The sequence below is a fragment of the Amphiura filiformis genome, chromosome 3, assembly GCF_039555335.1.
Source record: "Amphiura filiformis chromosome 3, Afil_fr2py, whole genome shotgun sequence".
NCBI classification, from domain to species: Eukaryota; Metazoa; Echinodermata; class Ophiuroidea; order Amphilepidida; family Amphiuridae; genus Amphiura; species Amphiura filiformis.
The window spans coordinates 27486956-27505037 of NC_092630.1; the positions used below are offsets into that span (position 1 = coordinate 27486956).

At 34.8% G+C, this 18082-nt stretch overlaps 1 protein-coding gene across 1 annotated transcript in view; it reads right to left on the reverse strand.

Moving 5' to 3' along the window:
• Positions 1-18082, reverse strand: part of LOC140147171 (uncharacterized) — a 151126-nt gene that overhangs the window by 131440 nt on the left and 1604 nt on the right. The window lies entirely within an intron of this gene.

Here is an 18082-nt window from a genome sequence, read left to right on the forward strand (position 1 = left end):
ATAGCAATTTTCTGCTTTAACAATAGTATCCCTCTGACAATCAATTTAGTGGAAATTTGGCAGAAGGAGAAAAAATCAGTTAATTTACAACCAAGAAAGAATCAGTAAATATGAGATATAGATAGAGAGATACCATACCAGAAATTGAAATTATAAAAGATTGAAATACTTGGTCAATAAGAAATGCATACATGTACTGAGCCAAAACCTCTATTGAATTATTATTGCTGAAAATGGCATCTAACATTACACAGTTCCTTTGTTTTAGGGATTAAATGATGATTCTTTCATGTTACATACAAATAAATAATCCAATATTCATCTAGTATTGTAGTATACTATATATCTAAGTGTTAGAAACTAGAATGATTCTTGAATAGCTACTCTAGTAGTTAAACGTCACTACATACTTTTAGTTTACCACTGTGTGCATAGTCCGCATAATGTGCAGTAATTTTTCTAATCTAGATTGCAAGTTAATTAGAGCGTAGTTAATTAAAATGTTGATGACAGTGAATGTAAATATCAATTATAACTACTTTGCTTTTCTTATGTACAAGTTAGTTAATTACAAAGCTTCTTAAAACTATCAAGTACACTATTGCTCTACTGCATGACCACAGTGCCAGGATTTTCTTGGGGGGAGTAAATTTCTGGGGGTATGGTGGGCAACACTCTGGAGTATAAAAAAAGGCACTAAAACCTCTAAGCAGTGTAGGGTGATCAGTGATAGCACCAGGAATTTTTTTTTTGTGGTGGGGGGATGGGGGCAAAAGTTAATTTCAGGGGGGGGGAAAGTGGCAAATTTTGCGAAAATTGTCGCAAAAAGTGGAAATTTATGTGATTTTGGGGTTTTGCCTCAAAAGTGGGGGAGGGGGCAAACTAGGGGCAAGAAAAATATTTGGGGGAAAATGACCCCTTGCCCCTGTAGCGCCGCCACTGGGGATGATGATGAATGTACTTTGCTGGTGGTTACAAATATGTTTGTGTTTGTATGTTGTTGTTGTTTTTATACCATACTGCTGCATTTATAAATCACTTTAGTTTCTATACACTTCCATGATTCATAATATTACACAACTTCCAAAAGTGGTGGCTTCACACAGACATCTAGCAAGCATTCAATGACCTTTGAAACAAAAAGCCAGGCTGTCCCTTTTGGGGAATACCCGATTACTTAAGGGATGGGGTATTGTGGGACATTAGAGCACATCAGACATATCGAATTGCATTCTGAATACAAAGAATGTCCTTCTGATATCAAATAATTTTGATTTTTGAAATTCCCAACGTGTTACACATTTTATGGCAAATTATTAAAATTGATATTTTTGATATTTAACAGTACTCAAGTAAACTTTATAAATCTGATGATATGTACTTAAAGGGGGGTAACCCTATTGGTTTTGGATATGGATTGTCTTTAAAATTACATAATAATATCAAATATCGCCTCCTTTATGCTGCTTTGTGAAAAAACAAGAGCATTTTCAGCGTAAATGTGAATAAATAGCCAAATTTGCAATCCAATACCTTGGTATACGTGAATTGCATTCTGGGCAGGCAATGACGAATGCTGACATGCTGTACAATGCCCGGCCCGTATTGAACGGAAATTTTTTTTTTTCGTACTGCTTTCAGAAAAAAGGAAACAAAATATATTTCCCTTGCAATATGTACATTTCAAATGAATATAAAAAAGTTTGGGTAAAATGGAGAGGAAAAAACCCTTCCGAGACCGGTTTTGAACCGGTACCTCTCGGTAAAAACAAACGCTAGTCAATTGAGCTATTTAACACACCACACTTATCGTTGCCGTTTTCATAACTATATACGGCGCACCGTCTTGCGGTGACTGATATTTCATTCATAATTCCCTCCCAGAATTCCAAAGTATTTACCATTGTTTACAAACTGGTATACCTGTAAAACCGCTGTGATTCATGATTTCTCCGAAATACATCGACTTGGAGCGCCAAATTTCAGGATAGTAATGAGAAAAATAGTATCTATTATGTGATACCAAAACCTCATCAACAATGAAAAAAATCGGGGATGATGCTGTCGATCGGGTTACGGACCTTTAAGGTGTATGTAGGTGGGATGAAAAGCCGACGATCAATTGAAAATGTTGATATTTCGTATTGAAGATATGGATTTTTTTTTCCAAAACACACACACACACACACACAAAAGGTCTTTTTGGGAAAAAATCCATATCTTCAATATCAAAGGTCAAAATTTTCAATTGATTGCCGGCTTTTCCTCCCAGCTACATACAGTTTAAGAATATATCATTATATTCATAAAATTTACTTTGAGGACTGTTATATCAAAAATGTGAAAAATATCAAATTTTAATAATTTGTCATAAAATTTGTATTATATCGTGAATTTCAAAAATGAAAATTAAATTATTTGATATCAGAAAGACATTCTCCGTATTCAGAATGCAATTCGATATGTCTGATGTGCTCTCATGTCCCACAAAAAATACAGTCGAAACGCTCAAAACACTCATTCCAGATCCCTTAACTGATTCAGTGACCAACTGAATATTACATTTGAGAACCAAGAGTTATATAATAAACAGCGCCATATAGTAAGCAAGAAAAAATCCAGGAAATGAATTTGAGTATATGGCCAATTCTCAGTGGAGAGTCTTGTTTAAAAAGATATTTGTGCAAAGACGTTTCAGAGACTGCTCAGAGTTAATCTTTAAGATTCCCTACAGTCGTAAGGTAACGCCCTCATTTATTAGCAGGGTTCTGAATTATTTTGTTCTTTCAAACCAAAAGAACATCAACAACAACAATCTAACAACAACAACAACAAAACAACAACATTAACCTACATAAACTGCGACAGAGATTGATACAATTATGCATTTGTACAACTGACTTAAAAACAATAAATAAATCCATTTAAATATTAATTATAAAATGTAATCACCCAGCTCCATCCTGGTCACCCAGCTGCATTTATGACCAGCTCACTTATTAGACTTCAAATTCTACAGTCGTGAGTGTAAGAGTGCAGTATCTGCTTTGTAAGGCACTTCCCTATAATATCTTTTACTTCAGAAACAGACTGATTCTAAATCTTCCAAAAAATACCAACCTCTCAAATAGACATGTATGATATCGTCGGGTCAGTGCACAAACGTCGTAAGTGACAGTTAGGGCAAAATTTGAGGTATGAACATCGTAAGTGGCAGTTAGGGCAAAATTTGAGGTATGAGGCCGTGTGTCTTGACTTGGGACCCTGGAAAAGTGGGAGGTTTGACACTTTGACTGAAAATTTCAACTTTTCTCTTTAATTAAACTATGAAGACAACATCATAATCCTTCAAGTTTACATTCATTTGAAAGCTAATTTATTCTGCTTGAACATGATACCAAAAGATAAGTAATATGACATTGCTAATTAATTTTACGGACCAATAAGTTAACGAAGTGCAAAGTGGGAGGATCACGGACACGGATCTTCGGACACGGTACAATGTAATCTCTATGGGAAAAATGAATTTTATAGGTACCAACTATGATCCACTTGAAATTTTAGTAATTTAATATTGTGTGGTTAATAGATGTATTTGAATGGACTTATTAATAGTTCTGCTGTAATATTTTATGAATTTTACTTTAATTAAACAGATTAATGACACTTAACGAGCTGCTAATTAAGAGTAAAACGATGATGCGACAAAGGCTCTGACATTCAGAAATTGTGTTGGGAGTTTGAACCTCTGTGATAGAAGTCAAATATCCACCCCTCATTAATGCTGTATTTTAGAAGCAAGTAATTAATAAAGAATTAAACAAATTGTTGGCCTGTAATGTTCTAAATTATTAGATTAATGACACTTAACAAGTTGTTAATTAGCAAAGGCTAAAATCATTTTGCCATCAAAAACGAGTCTGATCATTAGAAATTGTATGAACTACTTTGAAGAACTATATTGTCCTACAGGTCAAACATTATACTCCCTCTCATTTTATGCTGTTATTGAACAGCAATTAATAATATTAAAAATAAAATGCAACATTGTTTAATGTAACTGATCATTTAATTATCATAATCTAAGTCCAGGAACAGAGTTGACACAGTGTCAAGAACTAAAAGTAATGGCCCATAACAGTTCCAAACACTCGGAAGCTCCGCTCTGTAGCATTTGTTAACTGTGAAAGACAACTGAATGTCAGAGAGCTGTCATGTTATTGTATGGCATGTTTATAAACTGATTTTCATGCTTGTAAGGTTCGCAGAATCAGACACCAGCAAAGATCAAAAGTCTTCTACATCTAAAGCACCAACAAAAAGTGTCATTGAAACTGAAGAAATGGCAAACATTATTGCCAAGGATCAGTAATTGCCATTGAACCATCAAGTGATTCATATGATCACCACTTGTTTAAAAGTTGCATCAGAAGGCATTATTACAGTCAATGAAGTAGCTTTTGTTCATTCTGACTATAATCATACATTAAAAATGTCGATTGCAGATCAAGCCAGGAAGCAGCAACTCCACGGCTATGGAATTTCACTCATAATTATCAAGTGACTGCAAGAGAAAGGTGTTTGAAAGTAGATGAAAGACCAGCCATTGTACCAAAGCAAAATATAGTACAATATTATGTTGGTATTGACCTTTCACAGAGCAAGAAAAAAGCAAATTATTGTGTTCTTCAAAATGCAGACCATGAAGACATTTTGTGTTCATTATCGTGACTGCGCTTTGATTCAGCTAGGATTTATACAAGATGGGTAAAAACTGAGGATTAAAGCATGTTAGACAGGCTCATAGTTATGCCTTGTATTTTTGATGTTTAAAGAGCATGTGTGTATAACCAGAAAGCACTATGGACATGATTTTCCTAGACACATTATGCTGAAATAACAATGTAACGACTTTTACAGCAAATTTTATGAAGGTAATTTTCATCCTCATGTATCACAATTACCTTTATAGGGATACCTGTAAAACTATGCATATTTAGAATGCTCTTACCTTGAATAATCCAATTCTGGCATAGATTTTACTCTTGGATGTATCTCATCAGTGGACCAAATTTTTTGAGTCATACACTTTTTTATGGAAAAATCACTGATATTTGTACTTGTAACTTCTTAACCCTTACCCCTATCAAGAAAATAATGTCATTTTTGAATTCCTTGGAGCAAAAGCTTCAAAAATATGTATACTTTTAATAGTGTGAGATGTTTAGTTCTTACGAATCAAACGCTTGAATAAAAAAGGCGAATTTCTTGAATTTTGTCGGTGTCACGCAAAAGGTTCCCAACTTAAGACACACGGCCATGAACGTAGTAAGTGACAGTTAGGGCAAAATTTGAAGAATGAACATTGTAAGTGACAGTTAGGGCGAAATTTAAGGTATGAAAATCGTAAGTGACAGGACAAAATTTGAGGTATGAACATCATGAGTGACATACAAAAATGTATGTGCGAAATTTGAGGTATGAACATCATTAATGACAGTTAAGGCGAAATTTGGGGTATGGGCATCGTAAGTAACAGACTGTTAGGGCGAAATTTGAGGTACTGATACATCATGAAAATATTGGTAAATGCACAAATTTTAAGCTATTTTACAAGTCTTACAAGTAGAAGCAATTACATATACCTGCTAAAAAACAATACGTAAACAAATAGAAACACAAAAATTCTTCTCCCACAAAATGACAAAAATGCAGATACAACATTCTTGCACTCTACAAAATCAATTGTATTTTCACTTCGGAAGCAGATTCATAAAACAAAGCCTGCATCCCACATCGAAGCACAGTATCTGCTATCCTACATGTTTACAGATACAACATTTTGACTTGTGCAGGTTGATTGCCCTACTTGTAATATGATATCTCATTTACAAACAAAAGCTTTGATGAAATGACCAGCGTTCTCTGATCAGTCACCATTAAATCAACAACAACAACATTACTGAGTTCAAAACTGACTAAACCACAAAACTGAAGCAAAGATGAATAACACATCAGAAGATATTTCTGCAAGTGCCGAGATACGCTTATCTAATCAATTCAATCAACAACAAAAAGCAAAGTTCAACATATGTGAAGTAGTGCATTAAAATACATACACATGTCCAGTCCGAGTTATCATAGCATTCCCTCCACTGGACATAATGATGTGACTAGCAGCCAACAGGGCTCACAAGAAACCTAAGTACTGTCCGCTTGCTGCCTTAATCAAATTGACTAACCAAGCCACGTTCATACGTACATGCATACATTCTGTGATCGTACATACTCCCTAGGTACTAAGTAATATCTGGGCCAGTGCTTTTTGCAAATTGAATCATGTGTATTATACGCAGCCGAATATCAAATGAACAATCGCTTCACATTTGGTACGGCAGAAATATGAACTGACATTGATCGGAGGCAAATCGTGTCAGATTTATGCAAGTGTAAAATTTGTGTCAAAGCAATACAGTGATACCATCTTATCATAAGCCAATTAATGTATGGATTGGAACTGCTAAGTTAAGATTTCCATATGTGATGAAAACAAGGTGTATATGGTAGTATGCTAATTCTCTTTTTAGCAAACTCAATCAGGAATTTAGGTGGAGATGCACTAAATTTGTTCCCTGCCCCACCCTGCCCAAGAAGAGGTGCCTAGGCTTCTAATATTTTTTTGTTGCCCATAGTAGGGATAGGGTTAGGGCTAAAATGACCTAATATGATCAAAGGATCTTTTTCGCATTTTAACTCAGGTTGATTTAGGTGGTGATGCACTATTTGTTCCCTGCCCCACCCTGCCCAAGAAGAGGCACCAAGGCTGTTACTATTTTTGTTGCCCATAGTAGGGATAGGGTTAGGGCCAGCGTTTGAAATTTTGGTTGTCCGGTTGCCCGGGACAACTAAAAAAGTCACCGGACAACCAAAAATACTGATTCGGTTGTCCGCCGGACAACCATAAATCGAGCCAAAAGTCACATTTGTAGGCCTACAGACAACCAAAAACTTAGACGGACAACTAAAATAAAATGACCTAATATGATCAAAGGATCTTTTTCGCATTTGAACTCAGGTTGATTTGGGTGGAGATGCACTATTTGTTCCCCACCCCACTCTGCCCAAGAAGAGGCACCTAGGCTTTTAATATTTATTTTTGTTGCCCATAGGAGGGATAGGGCTAAAATGACCTAATATGACCCAGGGACTGACTTTAGTAATTTGCAGGAGAGCATTAAATAGCTCTTCTGGAGCCTTCCAGGAGAGCTGTTTAGAGCATTTACAATAGAATAGGATAGGCTCTTCTCAAAAGGCAGTCCCTGATGATCAAAGCATAGACCATTTATGGTCTATGATCAAAGTGACCTTTTTCTGCTTGTTGAACATAACATTTGGTGGAACAGATAGGCAAATGATTTTGTACAGAAAATCTATGATGTCCCTTTACTTTAATTAAATGTAGCTGATTAGTCTCCCAGCACAAGACAATCATCTTATTAAGCCACCGATCCATTGCACAACCTTGATGAAATCAATAGCATGACAATTAATGAAGACTTATGTAACTTATTTTGCTGGATGCACAGATTGCAGAAATTGTAATCATCAATGATTTTGATACATTGTGTTGCTCTTTAATTTCATGATTTCATCTCGATCAGGGATTTTCATATTAAATTAATCTCACCAAACATTTTCTTTTCCAATTCATGATGATGATGATGATAAAACTAACAATTTAACTTTCTGATTCTATTATCCACACCATTGTCAAACCACTCTTTTAATAGTTGTGCATTAACAATATTTCTGAACATAATACATGATTATGTTACGTAAACAATGGACAATGTACAGCGGCATTGAAACTGAATCGGTTGCTCTGCGATAATTCAGAGATGGATCAGTACAAGGACTTGTTATGTTATGTTCCATGCTATTATTACAGCAATGCATGTTACTTACATTGTGACATAATACATTGAATTATTCAGATATAAAATGTGATATACGTCATATGCTGCCTTGTGTTCGGTTTTATAAATATTATTATTGATAGTGTTATTGCTACTTTGGTTATTGTGTACATGTATGTATTTTATGCAGTTTGAATGGGCATTAGCAGGGTATTAGCTAGCCACCAGTCCACCCGTCATTTTGGATGGGCAGTTTGCAAAATTAATGCCTGTGACGACAGGCAAAATTAACGGCTGTGATGTCATGCTAAATTCTAAAAATAATGATTGAGTTAGACCAGACTAATAAATCAAGGCTATAACAATAACTATTTGAAATAGCTGAACCTCCAGAAGGGGCAGAGATCTGATTATGTTTTCAGGATCAAATTTTGGACAGGCAGTTTTGGGGAAAGTGACAGGCCCTTGTCAAATCCTAGCCTGGTCCAGTTAGCTCAATAGGTACAATGCTAGACTGTACAAGTTCGAGCCCCACTATTATAATTATGTTCTTGCGTACAAAATTAAGCTAGTTTTAAAAATCTTCTGGCCCGTTTACTTGTACGAAATTTGGGGAAGCTGAATCGGCTGGATCCTGGCTGCAATGGTTATTCTAATATGTAGGGTAATTAGGGTTCTGCACCTGTACAAAGCTGCATCCCTGAATGATGCTACAAAATGGTATTTATATAAGGTGTGTATCAAGCCAACATGGTAACACTAATGCTTGTAAAATGCAATGATCTTAAGTAAATTTTGCACTATAAAAATCATTTCAAATGGTATACACACACAAATGTACCAGGCAGCCATTTGAATACTACATTTTACATTTGAACTATTCAATTACATGCCATACCAAGCCTTGTATAACACTGAGCCTTGACTATCATTAAACCTTGAGGACTTGGCATTTAACAATACCAAAAGCAGAAAAACATCGTCATTATGAAATATGATGTGATCACACAAAATGAGTCGATTGTAGGTCAAAATTAATTGTATTTTTTCACTTAATTATCTTGTTCATTCAATAAACTACATACAAAATGATATTAAATTTATATCAGATTTGGACATGCAAATTTTGAAATATGACTTATTTCATGCAGTTGAAAAGAATAAATACAAAAGAATACGAACACTTTTTAGCCGTATTTCAAAATCAAGCTAGAGCGACAAATGACTGGTCTTGATTGAAAATGTCACAAATATATTTTGTATTGAATCAATAATATTACCAGGGACACTGGGTCTAATTCTATGAATGCAATGCAATTTACAATCATTCCTCTCTATACAGGGTAAATGAAAACAGTTTGTGTGTAACAATATTGATGTTAACTCGAGGCGTGTCAATTAAGGGTTTTAAGTATATTACACAAAATAAGCACTGCAAATGCGACCTAGTGCCCAACGGGCAAGACTTTGCAGTCTACATTACTACGTTATTACATGAAGCCGGGTATCTTTACTATTGTGGGACGATATCAGTATTATACATTCGCTAAGATCTCTAACATGCAAATCTATTATGGCACAGCTCTTTTAACCCCAATATGCTCATACGTGAATAGAATAACCTTTTTGCGTTTGGTACACAAACTCATACACTGCTACATCGGGTCAACTTTCCATCTATGGTTGTTGAATAGAGGTTTTGTGACTCGGTCACTAAAATGAGACCATTTCAACTCGTAAGCGCATGGGTGTACATCTAATTCCACAATCCAATCTAAAAGACAACTTGTCAAGTTCAATCTGCAAAAAGCACTTCACTGACCTGGATATTATGTGTTACAAATGTCCACTAGTGTAAATAATTACATCTTAGACCAGCTAACCTTGATTCCTGTTAACCTTCTCGGACATAGGATTCAACGTTTTAACTTCAGCTTAAGGGCTGGGTATGAACGTTTGGACAGTATTTATTGTGGGACATTAGAGCACATCAGTCATATCGAATTGCATTCTGAATACGAAGAATGTCATTCTGATATCAAATAAGTTTGATTTTTTTTAATTCGCAATTTAATACACATTTTATGGCAAATCATTAAAAATTGATATTTTTGATATTTAACAGTACTTGAAGTAAACTTGATAAATCTGATGATTTATACTTAAAGGCCCTTTCAGTGATTTCACAGGAACATTAAAAAAAATGGAAATTTGTCAGAGTTGCTTAGAAATAAAGAATAAGTCTACAGAATTTCATTAAACCACTTTTCCCTGAATACATCGACAAATTAGTCAAAAACAGAAGTTTTAGAAAGGTTTTCTACTTCAACTCAGATCGACTCGAGAAAATCGAGATTTTCGTACAGCGCCACCAATCGACTGGAAAAACTTCCTAGTCCAGTGTTTCTAACACGGAGGAAGTAGAGTATAAATTGATTTAAAACAGACGCTTAATTTTTAGTAGAAAACAAAATAAGCAATTAAACATGTTAAAGGTCACCGAGGCAAACTAACGGTCAATTCAAATATGAAAAACAGTTAAAATTGTGTATTTTGTTTAAAATAGTAGCTACTGATGTAATAAGTAGTAGAAACAATACGCAACGCGTGTTGGTACGTGGAGAGTGAGCTTCTTTCGATCTCGAGTCGGACTTTTTGTACTGTCAGTATCAAAAGTCCAGAATCATGCAAATGCTTTATTTTGTCTAAAATACACGGCTTTCGACCGAACCACTAGCAGGCTATGTTAGCACATCTATGCCAATTACAAAGGTACCAAAATCTGAATTTTGATGATTTTTACGATCGTCCGGATGAGCAAATCACTGAATGGGCCTTTAAAGTGTATGTAGGTGGGATGAAAAACTGACGATCAATTGAAAATTTTGACCTTTCGTATTGAAGATATGGATTTTTTTCCCAAAACACAAAAAAAAAAATTAGGTATTTTTGGGAAAAAAATCCATATCTTCAACATGAAAGGTCAAAATTTTCAATTGACCGTCGGCTTTTCCTCCCTGCTACATACACTTTAAGAATATGTCATTAGATTTATATAATTTACTTCGAGGACTGTTATCAAAAATTTGAAAAATATCAATTTTTATAATTTGTCATAAAATTTGTATTATATTGTGATTTTCAAAAATGAAAATTATTTGATATCAGAAAGACATGCTTCAGATTCAGAATGCAATTCGATAGGTCTGAGGTGCTCTCATGTCCCACAAAAAATACTGTCGAAACGCAATAAACGCTCATTTTAGATCCCTTAAAAGTTAAACTAACATCTCCATACAGAATATGTGTAAATGCATGAATCCCAGGGTCTGCGATGACACAATCACCGTAAGTGTTAAAAATGCTCACAGAATTGCTGCCCGGGGCGTTACCGGTCTGTGATCGTGTGCTTGGCATGCGGGGGGGGGTATCTTGTTCTGAACACTTGAACGTAACCTAACAGTACAAAATAATTGTGATTTTGCAAGAAAAATGTGTGAAATGGCCAAAGATGTAGATTTTATTATTTTCTTCAACAAGGAATCACATCTCATAACACTTGAAAGTAATGTGACAATATACTTTTTAAACAACACCATTTTTTCTTTAATTAGAATGCACATAATAATTGTAACTTGTGCAAGAAAAAGAATCTGTTGAAATGATTTGAGATGTGGCCTAAAGAGGTTGACTTTACTGCTTTCTGAAACAAAAGAAACCATATCATCATTCATCATAGACCTAGAATTCTAGGGTAAATGATCTCATAAACCAAAAGTCCAATTTTGACAAAACTTTTACCCTAGTGGGATAGGCTTTTACGACAGGCGTTCACAATAATTTAGGTTCCAAACTTGCAGCCCTCGAATTAACCCATCTATGTTTGTGTGTGTTTTCTTCACTTTTGAGAAATTGTCTTGGTGCCCTTCTCAAAATTTCAACAGTTGCCATGATGCCCTCTTGAAATATTACAAACTGCCGTGCTGCCTTGCCTTTCAGTGAAAATTCAAGGCAATTTTCAACTTGCCCTAAAAAAGTTGCTGTGCCCCTTCAGATCCTTATTTCGAGGGCTGCAAACTTGTCTGACGGCACACGCGCTAAAAACTCACTAATTGTTACAAACTTTCACTGTAAAATGAGCAAAGAGAAGATTAATACAAGTAGTATTTAATTTAAAAATAATCAAAACCAATTCAGCCCAACACACAGACACTAGACGGTTTGCTCAATTGTATCAAATTTGTCAGCAGATACAGCTCACTAGCCCCTAATGAAGTAAATTCAATTAATTTAATCCATGGATGCATTTTTTTCCCTTCGGGATACATGATATGTCCATTAAGAAATCAAAGTCTACTTTGTGGGATCATTATGGGTAGTCTTCTTTTCTTTTTCAAAATGAATATATATATGCCAGTTTATAATTTCATATCCGATATTTGCAGAGAGAAAAAAAGAGCAATTTCTGATCCGACAAGAACTTGTAAACCCAGGCCACAGCCTTCATCCTCCCATGTCGCAAATATTGTTTTTGAGATATTGGTAAAAACAGTATTCTTTGTTATATTGTTTTCAGCCATTGATAAATTGCTTATAACTCGGAAACTAGATGTCTGATTTTGATGGGGTTTGCATCAGAATGTAGCATTTGCTAACTGCCAGAAAATTATACAAAATTGTCGACATGCAACTTGTTCCCCTTGACCATGTCACATTTGGTGTGAGGATAAACCCTATTTTGGGGTCTATCCTTCATGTTTAAGCATTCATGAAATTAGCCTAGTGTCAAGACTTCATTTGAGGAATTACATGTACACAGCTTTATTCCATATTAAAAGCAGCACAATAGTACCTACCCTGGTACTATCACTAAGCTTACTCAGAGTATGCTTTAAGGCCATCTGAAGTTAAAAACCTAATGCGGAATGCACAGGTTTCACTGTGTCAAGATGAAGAATTATTTGAGATTTACGCTATTTTTGACGTCTGACGTGATATTTTTGTGTGGTGGATTTGAAAAAAACAAACAAAAAACAGCCAAATATAACAGCTTAAATAATGCGCAAAAAAATGGGTGATTTTACTAATGCGGACAGGTGCTTATAGGCAAACTAAATTAAGATGGCCTTACATGGAAGGTGATATGGTAATAACCTAGATTGGTGTTAAATCAAACACAGGGAACACTAGGATCCACAAATGCTCATCTATCAGGGCACAATTCTTTAACCCCAATACATCTGTACATTCATTGAACAACCTTTGAAAATTTGGGTACAAAAACTCATACTCCATGCAACTTGAGGTCAAATTTTTCACTATGATTGTTTAATTGAGGTTATTGAACTATGCCATTGGGATGAGGCCATTGTGGTCCATAGTGGTACAGGAACAGGAAGTTAATGCTAAATTATATACCATTACCAACAGCACTTCAACCTAGATGATTCTCTTATTTAATTGTTATTACAAAGAGGGTAGCAAAGTGGCTTTTGTGAGGGGTGTAGCTGTGGTTTCAGGGTTCAGAAAGCTGTTGATTCAGGTCAATGAATAACCCGTTTTATCAAAACATTTCTATATCATATCACATAGTTTTCAAGATATTTTTAGGTTCATATGAAAAAATGGGAATTCTAAAGTTCATAATTAATGGGGTTAAATTTCCAAAATATTATATCCTATCAGGCATGTGTGGCACTTATTTACTGATATTAAAGTGGTATCTTCCTATGTTTGAATCAGGCTGCGTGTACACCATACACATACACAGGGCTTGAAAAAATGTTAATTTCCCGGGAACTTCTGGAAGCGAGCTAAATTTTCAAAAATATTTTGCATGTTTTTATATACAAAAAAGACACAACTTCCCTCCAAATACCAGAATTTCCCTCAAAACACCAACATTTGAGAATGAGCTTCCCAAATTCCCCACTTTTTCGATCCATGCACATACATGTAAAAAAAAACACTCACACTTATTTAAAGGGATATTTTGTGATCCTTGCATCCTCTTTTTGACATTTTTCAGTAGATATCCACAAAAAACGCTCATTTCCAAAATTTGAGTTATTTCTGATTTTGCGTTCAATCCCCAGTTTTGCATGATTATGTGTATTACACTGCTCCATAGGTTACTGTGTTGTAATTTTGTTCTGGTGCACCATATTTTTGCTAAACGAGTTAATCTGCAAGAAATATTTTGTACATTTTTATGTATAAACATTATGTAGCCAGAGCTTTCCTGTGGTATCAACTTTTCAAAAGTGGGGGATGAGGCCATGGATCACGAAATGCCCCTTTTAAATCCCAACTCCAGTTGGGCTGGGGTATGAAACGTTTGGACAGTATTTATTTTGGGACATTAGAGCACATCAGACATATCGAATTGCATTCTGAATACGAAGAATGTCATTCTGATATCAAATAATTTTCATTTTTGAAATTCGCAATTTAATACACATTTTATGGCAAATCATTAAAAATTGATATTTTTGATATTTAGCAGTACTTGAAGTAAACTTTATAAATCTGATGATTTATACTTAAAGTGTATGTAGGTGGGATGAAAAGCCGATGATCAATTGAAAATTTTGACCTTTCAGATTGAAGATATGGATTTTTTTCCCAAAACACCAAAAAAATTAGGTCTTTTGGGAAAAAATCCATATCTTCAATATGAAAGGTCAAAATTTTCAATTGACCGTCGGCTTTTCCTCCTGCTACATACACTTTAAGAATATATCATTAGATTTATATAATTTACTGAGGACTGTTATATATCAAAAATTTGAAAAATATCAAATTTTTATAATTTGTCATAAAATTTGTAATATTGTGATTTTTAAAAAATGAAAATTATTTGATATCAGAAAGACATGCTTATTGCTTCGTATTCAGAATGCAATGCGATAGGTCTGAGGTGCTCTCATGTCCCACAAAAAATACTGTCGAAACCCAATAAACGCTCATTTTGGATCCCTTAAGCTTCCCCATTAGGCAAAAAAAAAAATTGTTTGCTTGTCCTCCACCAACCGACCCTAATCTGGAAAATCTGGAAAAAAGTTGGACTTTTTTTGTTATACTGTACAAATAAATACCCACCCTAATTTTGGAAATTCCAGATAAGGGGTTTTTTTTCTCCCAACATTTTTAACATCCTGAAAAGTTTTTTTACAGTTACGGATCAGGTACAGTAATTTGTTCTAACTTTCCATTTTCATATCTAACCTACTCTGCACTGATCTTACAATAAATTAGTGATTTGAGGCATAATGATAGGCCTACCTACATCCTGACTCTGGCTTATATAACTCTCCATCCAGCAAGAAACTCATTGAAATACAAACTTTCAAATCAATATCATAGGCCTATTGAAATTCAATTAATATACCATGCAGATAATAACCTTGGCCCAATAATTATTAGGGATCCAATTAAGATAAGCAAACATTACTGGGTAGATAACAGGAACTGAATTTTGTCAGTTGGAAGTAATTGAGTAAATCGCCTGTATCAAAATAGCAGTGTATTTTTCATAAATGCAGTAATAATAAATGCTCAGCCTTATCACAAAATAAACATTAGCATTGACCTTACCCACCAATCAGTAAAGCCTATTATAATCATGTGATGGCTCAATCCAATAATAAACATGCTTAGAAAAAAGGCAAAAAAATAGTCCTGGCTGTCATTGTCTCAATACAAGATAAGATGTTCTAAAAAGTCCTTGTCATGTGGGGCAGGATTAGATAAAGGGATACAAACCTGGGTATGAGACATTAGGAATTATTTCCTAGCCTCTTAACCACAGGGTTGATGGGCTACAATAGCTATTCAAGACACAATGTATGTAAGGGATAAACTGTGCATATGAGATATGGGTTCAAGTGGGGGAAATGTTCACTTTGTGAACAAAAAAAAATCCCTGACCGACCCAATTCTGAAAAAGTTGTGGAGGACAAGCAAACAATCTTGTTTGGGGGCCTTAAACACATTATTGCTTTCCCCAAGACACACCTAATTCAGTTTTCCAAATTATAAAACATTCTCTACTTAAAATTAAATCATGTTTACACTTGCCACAAGCCACACAGAGCCAAAATGAAATGATATGATACGGTGGAGAGGCCTGTCAAGATAACATAGCCACTATCATTAATTCATCCACTATATTAGCTCTATGAATAATTAATCTGTCATGATAACAATTATTGATATTGTATCCAGTTACAACAATCTCATAACCAATGGCGCAATTCATTAACCCCCACTCAACAATCATAGCTCAGCATTTGACTTCAAGTTGTGGAGTATGAATTTTTGTATCCAAAACTATCAAAGGTCATCTTGTAAAATGTACAGATATTGGGGTTACAGAACTGTCGCCTGGGAGATGAGCATGTTTGAGTGGATCCTTGTGTTTTTCCAGGGGTCGTAGCCATCAGGGAGTTCCACTCTGTGGGATTGATGATAATTGTGCTTAGTCTGTTGATGACATGCGGCAAATCACACAATCATATAAATTGACAGCTTGGCTAAAATTGCAGTGCTATTTCATAGTTTCAACTTTTAGTCTCATAGTTTGTGATTCATAAATTAAAACTGTGCATTATGTAACTTGTCTAAATTAAAACTCAGACAAAAAAAGTCACTTTAATGCAAGAAAGTTTAGTGCTTAGCAATATCAAACAAGCGCCAAAATGGCAAAGTTCAATGACCCTAATCCGAACAACCCTAACCATGAGTTTTTGTACCCAGCAAATCCAAAGGTCATTCTATATGCATAGAAGCCCGTTAGTTTTATGACCTGCGTACTGACAGATGAGAATGTTTGAAATCCTACAGAGAGCATCCCCCACCCCCTTATGACCTTCTTACATTCATTCATTCCACTACTTGTGCCAACTATGTCCTGAGCATGTTGTTTTGTAATAAGATACCACAAAACAGTTTAATTTTGAATTGCAAACTGATCTGCAATATGGCTACAGATCGAGGTTTTTTCGGAGCGATTGCCGAATAGGGTGCAACTCCACTAGTTTTATTACAAATCTGCCCTACCCCAACCCTAAACTCCGTAAACGAGGACTGGACTCAAGTCTAGCAAGTTGCACCCTATTCGGTAATTGTACCATTTTTTCAATCAGTGATACAAAATTATAATTTTAAACAAAATGGCTATCTCCATACCTTAAAATTATAAATCAACCAATACATAATATTGGAGTATATAAGGCAAAAAAAAAAAAAAGGTTTGTCTCAAAGCTCACAAGAAATTTAAAAACAAATGCGAAATGCGATTTTTTTTTTTTTTTTTTTTTTTTTCCGACTTTTTTCATGGTATTTTGAGAAAAAGTCTGATTTTCACCGATTTTTTCTGGAAAAAACTATAAAAAATTTTTTTTTAAATAAAAAAATTTCCGATTTGTTTTTTTTGTCAAATCGTGGGATTTGAGACAAACCTTTTTTTTTTTTGGCCTAAGAAAGTTGATTTAATGTATAAGAAGTTAATCAAATCCTGCATATTTTATTTATTTTAAATTTAACACGTCCACAAATACTCCACTTACGTATTTCTCGCATCTTAAATTCAAGGCCATGCAAACATATTACATATTTTTCCTCCACGAAAATTATACTGGTAACCCACTTGATATCTAATGTCATCTTTGCGATTGTTATTTTTACGGCAAAACTCTGTACTCCAATCAAAACAATTCCGGCACTTTTGGGAGAACATTTCCTGTCGATTCAAGGAAACCGACATGGGCTTTGGATCTAAATGACTAACAATGTGCTTCTTGATCGTTCAAAATTGCTGCTGACAACACTTACTGAATTTTGAATGAAGTGATTCATTATTAACCAATTCTAGTATCTTTGAATCTCTTGACTATGCATCGCAAATGGAGCAAGCTTTTCTTGGTTATAAATTGCACGATACACCAGAACTGACAGCCGAGTATAGATTTGAAATCAAAGATAATTTTGTAACCCCTTTACACCCACCACTTTCCTGAAGTGCTCACTATACGTAATTAATTGATCATGTCGAGGGTTTATTTACTGCATACAATATAATGCATACAATGTAGAAATGCAGAAATTGTCAATGTCTAATACTAGGACAGCTAAATTGCTGTTGGAAACTTCTTGCACTTTGACCC